The following is a 15,373-nucleotide window of genomic DNA, read 5'->3' on the forward strand; positions in this document are numbered from 1 at the left end:
GGATGCAGTGCAGTGAGTCCAGAGAGTGCACTGGCACCACTGGGGATGCACTGCAGTGAGTCCAGAGAGTGCACTGGCACCACTGGGGATGCAGTGCAGTGAGTCCAGAGAGTGCACTGGCACCACTGGGGATGCAGTGCAGTGAGTCCAGAGAGTGCACTGGCACCACTGGGGATGCACTGCAGTGAGTCCAGAGAGTGCACTGGCACCACTGGGGATGCACTGCAGTGAGTCCAGAGAGTGCACTGGCACCACTGGGGATGCAGTGCAGTGAGTCCAGAGAGTGCACTGGCACCACTGGGGATGCAGTGCAGTGAGTCCAGAGAGTGCACTGGCACCACTGGGGATGCAGTGCAGTGAGTCCAGAGAGTGCACTGGCACCACTGGGGATGCAGTGCAGTGAGTCCAGAGAGTGCACTGGCACCACTGGGGATGCACTGCAGTGAGTCCAGAGAGTGCACTGGCACCACTGGGGATGCAGTGCAGTGAGTCCAGAGAGTGCACTGGCACCACTGGGGATGCAGTGCAGTGAGTCCAGAGAGTGCACTGGCACCACTGGGGATGCACTGCAGTGAGTCCAGAGAGTGCACTGGCACCACTGGGGATGCAGTGCAGTGAGTCCAGAGAGTGCACTGGCACCACTGGGGATGCAGTGCAGTGAGTCCAGAGAGTGCACTGGCACCACTGGGGATGCACTGCAGTGAGTCCAGAGAGTGCACTGGCACCACTGGGGATGCAGTGCAGTGAGTCCAGAGAGTGCACTGGCACCACTGGGGATGCAGTGCAGTGAGTCCAGAGAGTGCACTGGCACCACTGGGGATGCAGTGCAGTGAGTCCAGAGAGTGCACTGGCACCACTGGGGATGCAGTGCAGTGAGTCCAGAGAGTGCACTGGCACCACTGGGGATGCACTGCAGTGAGTCCAGAGAGTGCACTGGCACCACTGGGGATGCAGTGCAGTGAGTCCAGAGAGTGCACTGGCACCACTGGGGATGCAGTGCAGTGAGTCCAGAGAGTGCACTGGCACCACTGGGGATGCACTGCAGTGAGTGCAGAGAGTGCACTGGCACCACTGGGGATGCACTGCAGTGAGTCCAGAGAGTGCACTGGCACCACTGGGGATGCAGTGCAGTGAGTCCAGAGAGTGCACTGGCACCACTGGGGATGCAGTACAGTGAGTCCACAGAGTGCACTGGCACCACTGGGGATGCAGTGCAGTGACTCTAGAGAGTGCACTGGCACCACTGGGGATGCGGTGCAGTGACTCCAGAGAGTGCACTGGCACCACTGGGGATGCAGTGCAGTGAGTCCAGAGAGTGCACTGGCACCACTGGGGATGCAGTGCAGTGAGTCCAGAGAGTGCACTGGCACCACTGGGGATGCACTGCAGTGAGTCCAGAGAGTGCACTGGCACCACTGGGATGCAGTGCAGTGAGTCCAGAGAGTGCACTGGCACCACTGGGGATGCACTGCAGTGACTCCAGAGAGTGCACTGGCACCACTGGGGATGCACTGCAGTGAGTCCAGAGAGTGCACTGGCACCACTGGGGATGCAGTGCAGTGAGTCCAGAGAGTGCACTGGCACCACTGGGGATGCAGTGCAGTGAGTCCAGAGAGTGCACTGGCACCACTGGGGATGCAGTGCAGTGAGTCCAGAGAGTGCACTGGCACCACTGGGGATGCAGTGCAGTGAGTCCAGAGAGTGCACTGGCACCACTGGGGATGCAGTGCAGTGAGTCCAGAGAGTGCACTGGCACCACTGGGGATGCACTGCAGTGAGTCCAGAGAGTGCACTGGCACCACTGGGGATGCACTGCAGTGAGTCCAGAGAGTGCACTGGCACCACTGGGGATGCACTGCAGTGAGTCCAGAGAGTGCACTGGCACCACTGGGGATGCAGTGCAGTGAGTCCAGAGAGTGCACTGGCACCACTGGGGATGCACTGCAGTGAGTCCAGAGAGTGCACTGGCACCACTGGGGATGCAGTGCAGTGAGTCCAGAGAGTGCACTGGCACCACTGGGGATGCAGTGCAGTGAGTCCAGAGAGTGCACTGGCACCACTGGGGATGCAGTGCAGTGAGTCCAGAGAGTGCACTGGCACCACTGGGGATGCAGTGCAGTGAGTCCAGAGAGTGCCCAGGCACTGGCACCAGGGATGCACTGCAGTGACTCCAGAGAGTGCACTGGCACCACTGGGGATGCAGTGCAGTGAGTCCAGAGAGTGCACTGGCACCACTGGGGATGCAGTGCAGTGAGTCCAGAGAGTGCACTGGCACCACTGGGGATGCAGTGCAGTGAGTCCAGAGAGTGCACTGGCACCACTGGGGATGCAGTGCAGTGAGTCCAGAGAGTGCACTGGCACCACTGGGGATGCAGTGCAGTGAGTCCAGAGAGTGCACTGGCACCACTGGGGATGCAGTGCAGTGAGTCCAGAGAGTGCACTGGCACCAGTGGGGATGCACTGCAGTGAGTCCAGAGAGTGCACTGGCACCACTGGGGATGCACTGCAGTGACTACAGAGAGTGCACTGGCACCACTGGTAATGCAGTGCAGTGAGTCCAGAGAGTGCACTGGCACCACTGGGGATGCAGTGCAGTGAGTCCAGAGAGTGCACTGGCACCACTGGGGATGCAGTGCAGTGAGTCCAGAGAGTGCACTGGCACCACTGGGGATGCACTGCAGTGAGTCCAGAGAGTGCACTGGCACCACTGGGGATGCAGTGCAAGTGAGTCCAGAGAGTGCACTGGCACCACTGGGGATGCAGTGCAGTGAGTCCAGAGAGTGCACTGGCACCACTGGGGATGCAGTGCAGTGAGTCCAGAGAGTGCACTGGCACCACTGGGGATGCAGTGCAGTGAGTCCAGAGAGTGCACTGGCACCACTGGGGATGCAGTGCAGTGAGTCCAGAGAGTGCACTGGCACCACTGGGGATGCAGTGCAGTGAGTCCAGAGAGTGCACTGGCACCACTGGGGATGCAGTGCAGTGAGTCCAGAGAGTGCACTGGCACCACTGGGGATGCAGTGCAGTGAGTCCAGAGAGTGCACTGGCACCACTGGGGATGCACTGCAGTGAGTCCAGAGAGTGCACTGGCACCACTGGGGATGTACTGTAGTGAGTCCAGAGAGTGCACTGGCACCACTGGTGATGCAGTGCCGTGAGTCCAGAGAGTGCACTGGCACCACTGGGGATGCAGTGCAGTGAGTCCAGAGAGTGCACTGGCACCACTGGGGATGCACTGCAGTGAGTCCAGAGAGTGCACTGGCACCACTGGGGATGCAGTGCAGTGAGTCCACAGAGTGCACTGGCACCACTGGGGATGCAGTGCAGTGAGTCCAGAGAGTGCACTGGCACCACTGGGGATGCAGTGCAGTGAGTCCAGAGAGTGCACTGGCACCACTGGGGATGCAGTGCAGTGAGTCCAGAGAGTGCACTGGCACCACAGGGAATGCACTGCAGTGAGTCCAGAGAGTGCCCTGGCACAACTGGGAATGCAGTGCAGTGAGTCCAGAGAGTGCACTGGCACCACTGGGGATGCAGTGCAGTGAGTCCAGAGAGTGCACTGGCACCACTGGGGATGCAGTGCAGTGAGTCCAGAGAGTGCACTGGCACCACTGGGGATGCAGTGCAGTGAGTCCAGAGAGTGCACTGGCACCACTGGGGATGCAGTGCAGTGAGTCCAGAGAGTGCACTGGCACCACTGGGGATGCACTGCAGTGAGTCCAGAGAGTGCACTGGCACCACTGGGGATGCACTGCAGTGAGTCCAGAGAGTGCACTGGCACCACTGGGGATGCAGTGCAGTGACTCCAGAGAGTGCACTGGCACCAGTGGGGATGCAGTGCAGTGAGTCCAGAGAGTGCACTGGCACCACTGGGGATGCACTGCAGTGAGTCCAGAGAGTGCACTGGCACCACTGGGGATGCAGTGCAGTGAGTCCAGAGAGTGCACTGGCACCACTGGGGATGCAGTGCAGTGAGTCCAGAGAGTGCACTGGCACCACTGGGGATGCACTGCAGTGAGTCCAGAGAGTGCACTGGCACCACTGGGGATGCAGTGCAGTGAGTCCAGAGAGTGCACTGGCACCACTGGGGATGCAGTGCAGTGAGTCCAGAGAGTGCACTGGCACCACTGGGGATGCACTGCAGTGAGTCCAGAGAGTGCACTGGCACCACTGGGGATGCAGTGCAGTGAGTCCAGAGAGTGCACTGGCACCACTGGGGATGCAGTGCAGTGAGTCCAGAGAGTGCACTGGCACCACTGGGGATGCACTGCAGTGAGTCCAGAGAGTGCACTGGCACCACTGGGATATGCACTGCAGTGAGTCCAGAGAGTGCACTGGCACCACTGGGGATGCAGTGCAGTGAGTCCAGAGAGTGCACTGGCACCACTGGGGATGCAGTGCAGTGAGTCCAGAGAGTGCACTGGCACCACTGGGGATGCAGTGCAGTGAGTCCAGAGAGTGCACTGGCACCACTGGGGATGCAGTGCAGTGAGTCCAGAGAGTGCACTGGCACCACTGGGGATGCAGTGCAGTGAGTCCAGAGAGTGCACTGGCACCACTGGGGATGCAGTGCAGTGAGTCCAGAGAGTGCACTGGCACCACTGGGGATGCAGTGCAGTGAGTCCAGAGAGTGCACTGGCACCACTGGGGATGCAGTGCAGTGAGTCCAGAGAGTGCACTGGCACCACTGGGGATGCAGTGCAGTGAGTCCAGAGAGTGCACTGGCACCACTGGGGATGCAGTGCAGTGAGTCCAGAGAGTGCACTGGCACCACTGGGGATGCAGTGCAGTGAGTCCAGAGAGTGCACTGGCACCACTGGGGATGCAGTGCAGTGAGTCCAGAGAGTGCACTGGCACCACTGGGGATGCAGTGCAGTGAGTCCAGAGAGTGCACTGGCACCACTGGGATGCAGTGCAGTGAGTCCAGAGAGTGCACTGGCACCACTGGGGATGCAGTGCAGTGAGTCCAGAGAGTGCACTGGCACCACTGGGGATGCAGTGCAGTGAGTCCAGAGAGTGCACTGGCACCACTGGGGATGCAGTGCAGTGAGTCCAGAGAGTGCACTGGCACCACTGGGGATGCAGTGCAGTGAGTCCAGAGAGTGCACTGGCACCACTGGGGATGCAGTGCAGTGAGTCCAGAGAGTGCACTGGCACCACTGGGGATGCAGTGCAGTGAGTCCAGAGAGTGCACTGGCACCACTGGGAATGCACTGCAGTGAGTCCAGAGAGTGCACTGGCACCACTGGGGATGCAGTGCAGTGAGTCCAGAGAGTGCACTGGCACCACTGGGGATGCAGTGCAGTGACTCCAGAGAGTGCACTGGCACCACTGGGGATGCAGTGCAGTGAGTCCAGAGAGTGCACTGGCACCACTGGGGATGCACTGCAGTGAGTCCAGAGAGTGCACTGGCACCACTGGGGATGCAGTGCAGTGAGTCCAGAGAGTGCACTGGCACCACTGGGGATGCACTGCAGTGACTCCAGAGAGTGCACTGGCACCACTGGGAATGCAGTGCAGTGAGTCCAGAGAGTGCACTGGCACCACTGGGGATGCACTGCAGTGAGTCCAGAGAGTGCACTGGCACCACTGGGGATGCAGTGCAGTGAGTCCAGAGAGTGCACTGGCACCACTGGGGATGCAGTGCAGTGAGTCCAGAGAGTGCACTGGCACCACTGGGGATGCAGTGCAGTGAGTCCAGAGAGTGCACTGGCACCACTGGGGATGCAGTGCAGTGAGTCCAGAGAGTGCACTGGCACCACTGGTGATGCACTGCAGTGACTCCAGAGAGTGCACTGGCACCACTGGGGATGCAGTGCAGTGAGTCCAGAGAGTGCACTGGCACCACTGGGGATGCAGTGCAGTGAGTCCAGAGAGTGCACTGGCACCACTGGGGATGCACTGCAGTGAGTCCAGAGAGTGCACTGGCACCATTGGAGATGCAGTGCAGTGAGTCCAGAGAGTGCACTGGCACCACTGGGGATGCAGTGCAGTGAGTCCAGAGAGTGCACTGGCACCACTGGGATGCAGTGCAGTGAGTCCAGAGAGTGCACTGGCACCACTGGGGATGCACTGCAGTGAGTCCAGAGAGTGCACTGGCACCACTGGGGATGCAGTGCAGTGAGTCCAGAGAGTGCACTGGCACCACTGGGATGCAGTGCAGTGAGTCCAGAGAGTGCACTGGCACCACTGGGGATGCAGTGCAGTGAGTCCAGAGAGTGCACTGGCACCACTGGGGATGCACTGCAGTGAGTCCAGAGAGTGCACTGGCACCACTGGGGATGCACTGCAGTGACTCCAGAGAGTGCACTGGCACCACTGGGGATGCAGTGCAGTGAGTCCAGAGAGTGCACTGGCACCACTGGGGATGCAGTGCAGTGAGTCCAGAGAGTGCACTGGCACCACTGGGGATGCACTGCAGTGAGTGCAGAGAGTGCACTGGCACCACTGGGGATGCAGTGCAGTGACTCCAGAGAGTGCACTGGCACCACTGGGGATGCAGTGCAGTGAGTCCAGAGAGTGCACTGGCACCACTGGGGATGCACTTCAGTGAGTACAGAGAGTGCACTGGCACCACTGGGGATGAAGTTCAGTGAGTCCAGAGAGTGCACTGGCCCCAGTGGGGATGCAGTGCAGTGACTCCAGAGAGTGCACTGGCACCACTGGGGATGCAGTGCAGTGAGTCCAGAGAGTGCACTGGCACCACTGGGGATGCACTGCAGTGAGTCCAGAGAGTGCCCTGGCACCATTGGGGATGCAGTGCAGTGAGTCCAGAGAGTGCACTGGCACCACAGGGATGCACTGCAGTGAGTCCAGAGAGTGTGGCACCACTGATGCACAGTGAGTCCAGAGAGTGCACTGGCACCACTGGGGATGCAGTGCAGTGAGTCCAGAGAGTGCACTGGCACCACTGGGGATGCAGTGCAGTGAGTCCAGAGAGTGCACTGGCACCACTGGGGATGCACTGCAGTGAGTCCAGAGAGTGCACTGGCACCACTGGGGATGCAGTGCAGTGAGTCCAGAGAGTGCACTGGCACCACTGGGGATGCAGTGCAGTGAGTCCATAGAGTGCACTGGCTCCACTGGGGATGCAGTGCAGTGAGTCCAGAGAGTGCACTGGCACCACTGGGGATGCACTGCAGTGATGCTAAAGAGTGCACTGGCACCAATGGGAATACACTGCAGTGAGTCCAGAGAGTGCACTGTCAGCACTGGGGATGCAGTGCAGTGAGTCCAGAGAGTGCACTGGCACCACTGGGGATGCAGTGCAGTGACTCCAGAGAGTGTATTGGCACCACAGGGAATGCACTGCAGTGAGTCCAGAGAGTGCACTGGCACCACTGGGGATGCAGTGCAGTGAGTCCAGAGAGTGCCCTGGAACCACTGGGGATGCAGTGCAGTGAGTCCAGAGAGTGCACTGGCACCACTGGGGATGCAGTGCAGTGAGTCCAGAGAGTGCACTGGCACCACTGGGAATCCACTGCAGTGACTCCAGAGAGTGCACTGGCACCACTGGGGATGCAGTGCAGTGAGTCCAGAGAGTACACTGGCACCACTGGTGATGCAGTGCCGTGAGTCCAGAGAGTGCACTGGCACCAATGGGGATGCAGTGCAGTGAGTCCAGAGAGTGCACTGGCGCCACTGGGGATGCACCCCGGTGACTCCAGAGAGTGCACTGGCACCACTGGGGATGCAGTGCAGTGACTACAGAGAGTGCACTGGCACCACTGGGAATGCAGTGCAGTGAGTCCAGAGAGTGCACAGGCACCACAGGGTATGCAGTGCAGTGAGTCCATAGAGTGCACTGGCACCACTGGGGATGCAGTGCAGTGAGTCCAGAGATTGCACTGGCTCCACTGGGGATGCAGTGCAGTGACTCCAGAGAGTGCACTGGCACCAGTGAGGATGCACTGCAGTGAGTCCAGAGAGTGCACTGGCACCACTGGGGATGCAGTGCAGTGACTACAGAGAGTGCACTGGCACCACTGGTAATGCAGTGCAGTGAGTCCACAGAGTGCACTGGCACCACTGGGGATGCAGTGCAGTGACTCCAGAGAGTGCACTGGCACCACTGGGGATGCAGTGCAGTGAGTCCAGAGAGTGCACTGGCAACACTGGGGATGCACTGCAGTGAGTCCACAGAGTGCACTGGCACCACTGGGGATGCAGTGCAAGTGAGTCCAGTGAGTGCACTCGCACCACTGAGGATGCAGTGCAGTGAGTCCAGAGAGTGCACTGGCACCACTGGGGATGCAGTGCAGTGAGTCCAGAGAGTGCACTGGCACCACTGGGGATGCAGTGCAGTGAGTCCACAGAGTGCACTGGCAGCACTGGGGATGCAGTGCAGTGAGTCCAGAGAGTGCACTGGCACCACTGGGGATGCAGTGCAGTGAGTCCAGAGAGTGCACTGGCACCACTGGGCATACACTGCAGTGAGTCCAGAGAGTGCACTGGCACCACTGGGGATGCAGTGCAGTGAGTCCAGAGAGTGCACTGGCACCACTGGGGATGCAGTGCAGTGAGTCCAGAGAGTGCACTGGCACCATGGGGATGTACTGTAGTGAGTCCAGAGATTGCACTGGCACCACTGGTGATGCAGTGCCGTGAGTCCAGAGAGTGCACTGGCACCACTGGGGATGCAGTGCAGTGAGTCCAGAGAGTGTACTGGCACCACTGGGAATGCACTGCAGTGAGTCCAGAGAGTGCACTGGCACCACTGGGGATGCAGTGAAGTGAGTCCACAGAGTTCACTGGCACCACTGGGGATGCAGTGCCGTGAGTCCAGAGAGTGCAGTAGCACCACTGGGGATGCAGTGCAGTGAGTCCAGAGAGTGCCCTGGCACCAGTGGGGATGCAGTGCAGTGAGTCCAGAGAGTGCACTGGCACCACAGGGAATGCACTGCAGTGACTCCAGAGAGTGCCCTGGCACCACTGGGAATGCATGTGCAGTGAGTCCAGAGAGTGCACTGGCACCACTGGGGATGCAGTGCAGTGAGTCCAGAGAGTGCACTGGCACCACTGGGGATGCAGTGCAGTGAGTCCAGAGAGTGCACTGGCACCACTGGGGATGCAGTGCAGTGAGTCCAGAGAGTGCACTGGCACCACTGGGGATGCAGTGCAGTGAGTCCAGAGAGTGCACTGGCACCACTGGGGATGCAGTGCAGTGAGTCCAGAGAGTGCACTGGCACCACTGGGGATGCACTGCAGTGAGTCCAGAGAGTGCACTGGCACCACTGGGGATGCAGTGCAGTGACTCCAGAGAGTGCACTGGCACCACTGGGGATGCAGTGCAGTGAGTCCAGAGAGTGCACTGGCACCACTGGGGATGCACTGCAGTGAGTCCAGAGAGTGCACTGGCACCACTGGGGATGCAGTGCAGTGAGTCCAGAGAGTGCACTGGCACCACTGGGGATGCAGTGCAGTGAGTCCAGAGAGTGCACTGGCACCACTGGGGATGCAGTGCAGTGAGTCCAGAGAGTGCACTGGCACCACTGGGGATGCAGTGCAGTGAGTCCGGAGAGTGCACTGGCACCACTGGGGATGCAGTGCAGTGAGTCCAGAGAGTGCACTGGCACCACTGGGGATGCAGTGCAGTGAGTCCAGAGAGTGCACTGGCACCACTGGGGATGCAGTGCAGTGAGTCCAGAGAGTGCATTGGCACCACTGGGGATGCAGTGCAGTGAGTCCAGAGAGTGCACTGGCACCACTGGGGATGCAGTGCAGTGAGTCCAGAGAGTGCCCTGGCACCACTGGGATATGCACTGCAGTGAGTCCAGAGAGTGCACTGGCACCACTGGGGATGCAGTGCAGTGAGTCCAGAGAGTGCACTGGCACCACTGGGGATGCACTGCAGTGAGTCCAGAGAGTGCACTGGCACCACTGGGGATGCAGTGCAGTGAGTCCAGAGAGTGCACTGGCACCACTGGGGATGCAGTGCAGTGAGTCCAGAGAGTGCACTGGCACCACTGGGGATGCAGTGCAGTGAGTCCAGAGAGTGCACTGGCACCACTGGGGATGCAGTGCAGTGACTCCAGAGAGTGCACTGGCACCACTGGGGATGCAGTGCAGTGACTCCAGAGAGTGCACTGGCACCACTGGGGATGCACTGCAGTGAGTCCAGAGAGTGCACTGGCACCACTGGGGATGCAGTGCAGTGAGTCCAGAGAGTGCACTGGCACCACTGGGAATGCACTGCAGTGACTCCAGAGAGTGCACTGGCACCACTGGGGATGCAGTGCAGTGAGTCCAGAGAGCGCACTGGCACCACTGGGGATGCAGTGCAGTGAGTCCAGAGAGTGCACTGGCACCACTGGTGATGCAGTGCAGTGAGTCCAGAGAGTGCACTGGCACCACTGGGATGCAGTGCAGTGAGTCCAGAGAGTGCACTGGCACCACTGGGGATGCAGTGCAGTGAGTCCAGAGAGTGCACTGGCACCACTGGGGATACAGTGCAGTGAGTCCAGAGAGTGCACTGGCCCCACTGGGGATGCAGTGCAGTGAGTCCAGAGAGTGCACTAGCAGCACTGGGGATGCAGTGCAGTGAGTCCAGAGAGTGCACTGGCACCACTGGGGATGCAGTGCAGTGAGTCCAGAGAGTGCACTGGCACCACTGGGGATGCAGTGCAGTGAGTCCAGAGAGTGCACTGGCACCACTGGGAATGCACTGCAGTGAGTCCAGAGAGTGCCACTGGCACCACTGGTAATGCAGTGCAGTGAGTCCAGAGAGTGCACTGGCACCACTGGGGATGCAGTGCAGTGAGTCCACAGAGTGCACTGGCACCACTGGGATGCAGTGCCGTGAGTCCAGAGAGTGCACTGGCACCACTGGGGATGCAGTGCAGTGAGTCCAGAGAGTGCACTGGCACCACTGGGGATGCAGTGCAGTGAGTCCAGAGAGTGCACTGGCACCACTGGGGATGCAGTGCAGTGAGTCCAGAGAGTGTACTGGCACCACTGGGGATGCAGTGCAGTGAGTCCAGAGAGTGCACTGGCACCACTGGGGATGCAGTGCAGTGAGTCCAGAGAGTGCACTGGCACCACTGGGGATGCAGTGCAGTGAGTCCAGAGAGTGCACTGGCACCACTGGGGATGCAGTGCAGTGAGTCCAGAGAGTGCACTGGCACCACTGGGGATGCACTGCAGTGAGTCCAGAGAGTGCACTGGCACCACTGGGGATGCAGTGCAGTGAGTCCAGAGAGTGCACTGGCACCACTGGGGATGCAGTGCAGTGAGTCCAGAGAGTGCACTGGCACCACTGGGGATGCACTGCAGTGAGTCCAAGAGTGCACTGGCACCACTGGGGATGCAGTGCAGTGAGTCCAGAGAGTGCACTGGCACCACTGGGGATGCAGTGCAGTGAGTCCAGAGAGTGCACTGGCACCACTGGGAATGCACTGCAGTGAGTCCAGAGAGTGCACTGGCACCACTGGGTATGATGCAGTGCAGTGAGTCCAGAGAGTGCACTGGCACCACTGGGGATGCAGTGCAGTGAGTCCAGAGAGTGCACTGGCACCACTGGGGATGCAGTGCAGTGAGTCCAGAGAGTGCACTGGCACCACTGGGGATGCAGTGCAGTGAGTCCAGAGAGTGCACTGGCACCACTGGGGATGCAGTGCAGTGAGTCCAGAGAGTGCACTGGCACCACTGGGGATGCACTGCAGTGAGTCCAGAGAGTGCACTGTCAGCACTGGGGATGCAGTGCAGTGAGTCCAGAGAGTGTACTGGCACCAGTGGGAATGCAGTGCAGTGAGTCCAGAGAGTGCAATGGCACCACTGGGGATGCATTGCAGTGAGTCCAGAGAGTGCACTGGCACCACTGCTGATGCAGTGCCGTGAGTCCAGAGAGTGCACTGGCCCCACTGGGGATGCAGTGCAGTGAGTCCAGAGAGTGCACTGGCACCACTGGGGATGCAGTGCAGTGAGTCCTGAGAGTGTACTGGCACCAGTGGGGATGGAGTGCAGTGAGTCCAGAGACTGCATTGGCACCACTGGAGATGCAGTGCAGTGAGTCCAGAGAGTGCACTGGCCCCACAGGGGATATACTGCAGTGAGTCCAGTAGGTGCCCTGGCACTAGAGGATATGCACTGCAGTGTCTCCAGAGAGTGCACTGGCACCACTGGGGATGAAGTGCAGTGAGTCCAAAGAGTGCACTGGCACCACTGGGGATGCACTGCAGTGAGTCCAGAGAGTGCAGTGGCACCACTGGGGATGCAGTGCAGTGAGTCCAGAGAGTGCACTGGCACCACTGGGGATGCAGTGCAGTGAGTCCAGAGAGTGCACTGGCACCACTGGGGATGCAGTGCAGTGAGTCCAGAGAGTGCACTGGCACCAGTGGGGATGCAGTGCAGTGACTCCAGAGAGTGCACTGGCAGCACTGGGGATGCAGTGCAGTGACTCCAGAGAGTGCACTGGCACCACTGCGGATGCACTGCAGTGACTCCAGAGAGTGCCCTGGCACCTCTGGGGATGCAGTGCAGTGAGTCCAGAGAGTGCACTGGCACCACTGGGAATGCACTGCAGACTCCAGAGAGTGCCCTGGCACAAATGGTAATGCAGTGCAGTGAGTCCAGAGAGCGCACTGGCACCACTGGGGATGCAGTGCAGTGAGTAAACAGAGTGCACTGGCACCACTGGTGATGCAGTGCCGTGAGTCCAGAGAGTGCACTGGCACCACTGGGGATTGAGTGCGGTGTGTCCAGAGAGTGCACTGGCGCCACTGGGGATGCAGTGCAGTGAGTCCAGAGAGTGCACTGGCACCACTGGGGATACAGTGCAGTGAGTCCAGAGAGTGCACTGGCCCCAGTGGGGATGCAGTGCAGTGACTCCAGAGAGTGCACTAGCAGCACTGGGGATGCAGTGCCGTGACTCCAGAGAGTGCACTGGCACCACTGGGGATGCAGTGCAGTGAGTCCAGAGAGTGCCCTGGCACCTCTGGGGATGCAGTGCAGTGAGTCCAGAGAGTGCACTGGCACCACTGGGAATGCACTGCAGACTCCAGAGAGTGCCCTGGCACAAATGGTAATGCAGTGCAGTGAGTCCAGAGAGCGCACTGGCACCACTGGGGATGCAGTGCAGTGAGTAAACAGAGTGCACTGGCACCACTGGTGATGCAGTGCCGTGAGTCCAGAGAGTGCACTGGCACCACTGGGGATTGAGTGCGGTGAGTCCAGAGAGTGCACTGGCGCCACTGGGGATGCAGTGCAGTGAGTCCAGAGAGTGCACTGGCACCACTGGGGATACAGTGCAGTGAGTCCAGAGAGTGTACTGGCACCATTGGGGATGCAGTGCAGTGCGTCCAGAGAGTGCACAGGCACCACTGGGGATGCAGTGCAGTGAGTCCATAGAGTGCACTGGCACAACAGGGGATGCAGTGCAGTGAGTCCAGAGAGTGCACTGGCACCACTGGGGATGCACTGCAGTGACGCTAAAGAGTGCACTGGCACCACTGGGAATACACTACAGTGAGTCCAGAGAGTGCACTGGCACCACTGGGGATGCAGTGCAGAGAGTCCAGAGAGTGCACTGGCACCACTGGGGATGCAGTGCAGTGAGTCCAGAGAGTGCACTGGCACCATTGGAGCTGTACTGTAGTGAGTCAAGAGATTGCACTGGCACCACTGGGGATGCAGTGCAGTGAGTCCAGAGACTGCACTGGCACCACTGGGGATGCAGTGCAGTGAGTCCAGAGAGTGTACTGGCACCACAGGGAATGCACTGCAGTGAGTCCAGAGAGTGCACTGGCACCACTGGGTATGCAGTGCAGTGAGTCCACAGAGTTCACAGACACCACTGGGGATGCAGTGCCGTGAGTCCAGAGAGTGCACTGGCCCCACTGGGGATGCAGTGCAGTGAGTCCAGAGAGTGCACTAGCAGCACTGGGGATGCAGTGCCGTGAGTCCAGAGAGTGCACTGGCACCACTGGGGATGCAGTGCTGTGAGTCCAGAGAGTGCACTTGCCCCACAGGGGATGCACTGCAGTGACTCCTGAGAGTGTACTGGCACCACTGGGGATGCAGTGCAGTGAGTCCAGAGAGTGCACTGGCACCACTGGGGATGCATGCAGTGAGTCCAGAGAGTGCCCTGGCACTAGTGGATATGCACTGCAGTGTCTCCAGAGAGTGCACTGGAACCACTGGTAATGCAGTGCAGTGAGTCCAGAGAGTGCACTGGCACCACTGGAGATGCACTGCAGTGAGTCCAGAGAGTGCACTGGCAACACTGGGGATGCACCTAAGTGAGTCCAGAGAGTGCACTGGCATCACTGGGGATGCAGTGCCGAGAGTCCAGAGAGTGCCCTGGCACCACGGCGGATGCACTTCAGTGACTCCAGAGAGTGCACTAGCAGCACTGGGGATGCAGTGCCGTGAGTCCAGAGAGTGCACTGGCAACACTGGGGATGCAGTGCAGTGAGTCCAGAGAGTGCACTGGCACCACTGGGGATGCAGTGCAGTGAGTCCAGAGAGTGCACTGGCACCACTGGGAATGCACTGCAGTGACTCCAGAGAGTGTCCTGGCACAACTGGGGATGCAGTGCAGTGAGACCAGAGAGTGCACTGGCACGACTGGTAATGCAGTGCAGTGAGTCCAGAGAGCGCACTGGCACCAGTGGGGATGCAGTGCAGTGAGTAAACAGAGTGCACTGGCACCACTGGTGATACAGTGCCGTGAGTCCACAGAGTGCACTGGCACCACTGGGGATGCAGTGCAGTGAGTCCAGAGAGTGCACTGGCGCCACTGGGGATGCAGTGCAGTGACTCCAGAGAGTGCACTGGCACCACTGGGGATGCAGTGCAGGTAGTCCAGTGTGTGCACTGGCACCACTGGGGATGCAGTGCAGTGAGTCCAGAGAGTGCACTGGCACCACTTGGAATGCAGTGCAGTGACTCTAGAGCGTGCACTGGCACCGCTGGGGATGCAGTGCAGTGAGTCCAGAGAGTGCACTGGCACCACTGGGGATGCACTGCAGTGACTCTAGAGAGTGCACTGGCACCGCTGGGGATGCAGTGCAGTGAGTCCAGAGAGTGCACTGGCACCACTGGGGATGCAGTGCAGTGAGTCCAGAGAGTGCACTGGCACCACTGGGGATGCAGTGCAGTGAGTCCAGAGAGTGCACTGGCACCACTGGGGCTGTACTGTAGTGAGTCCAGAGAGTGCACTGGCACCAGTGGGAATGCAGTGCAGTGAGTCCAGAGAGTGCACTGTCAGCACTGGGGATGCAGTGCAGTGAGTCCAGAGAGTGCACTGGCACCACTGGGGATGCAGTGCAGGGAGTCCAGTGTGTGCACTGGCACCACTGAGGATGCAGTGCAGTGAGTCCAGAGAGTGCACTGGCACCACTGGGGATGCAGTGCAGTGAGTCCAGAGAGTGCACTG

The sequence above is a fragment of the Anser cygnoides genome, chromosome 27 (assembly GCF_040182565.1).
Source record: "Anser cygnoides isolate HZ-2024a breed goose chromosome 27, Taihu_goose_T2T_genome, whole genome shotgun sequence".
NCBI lineage: Eukaryota > Metazoa > Chordata > Aves > Anseriformes > Anatidae > Anser > Anser cygnoides.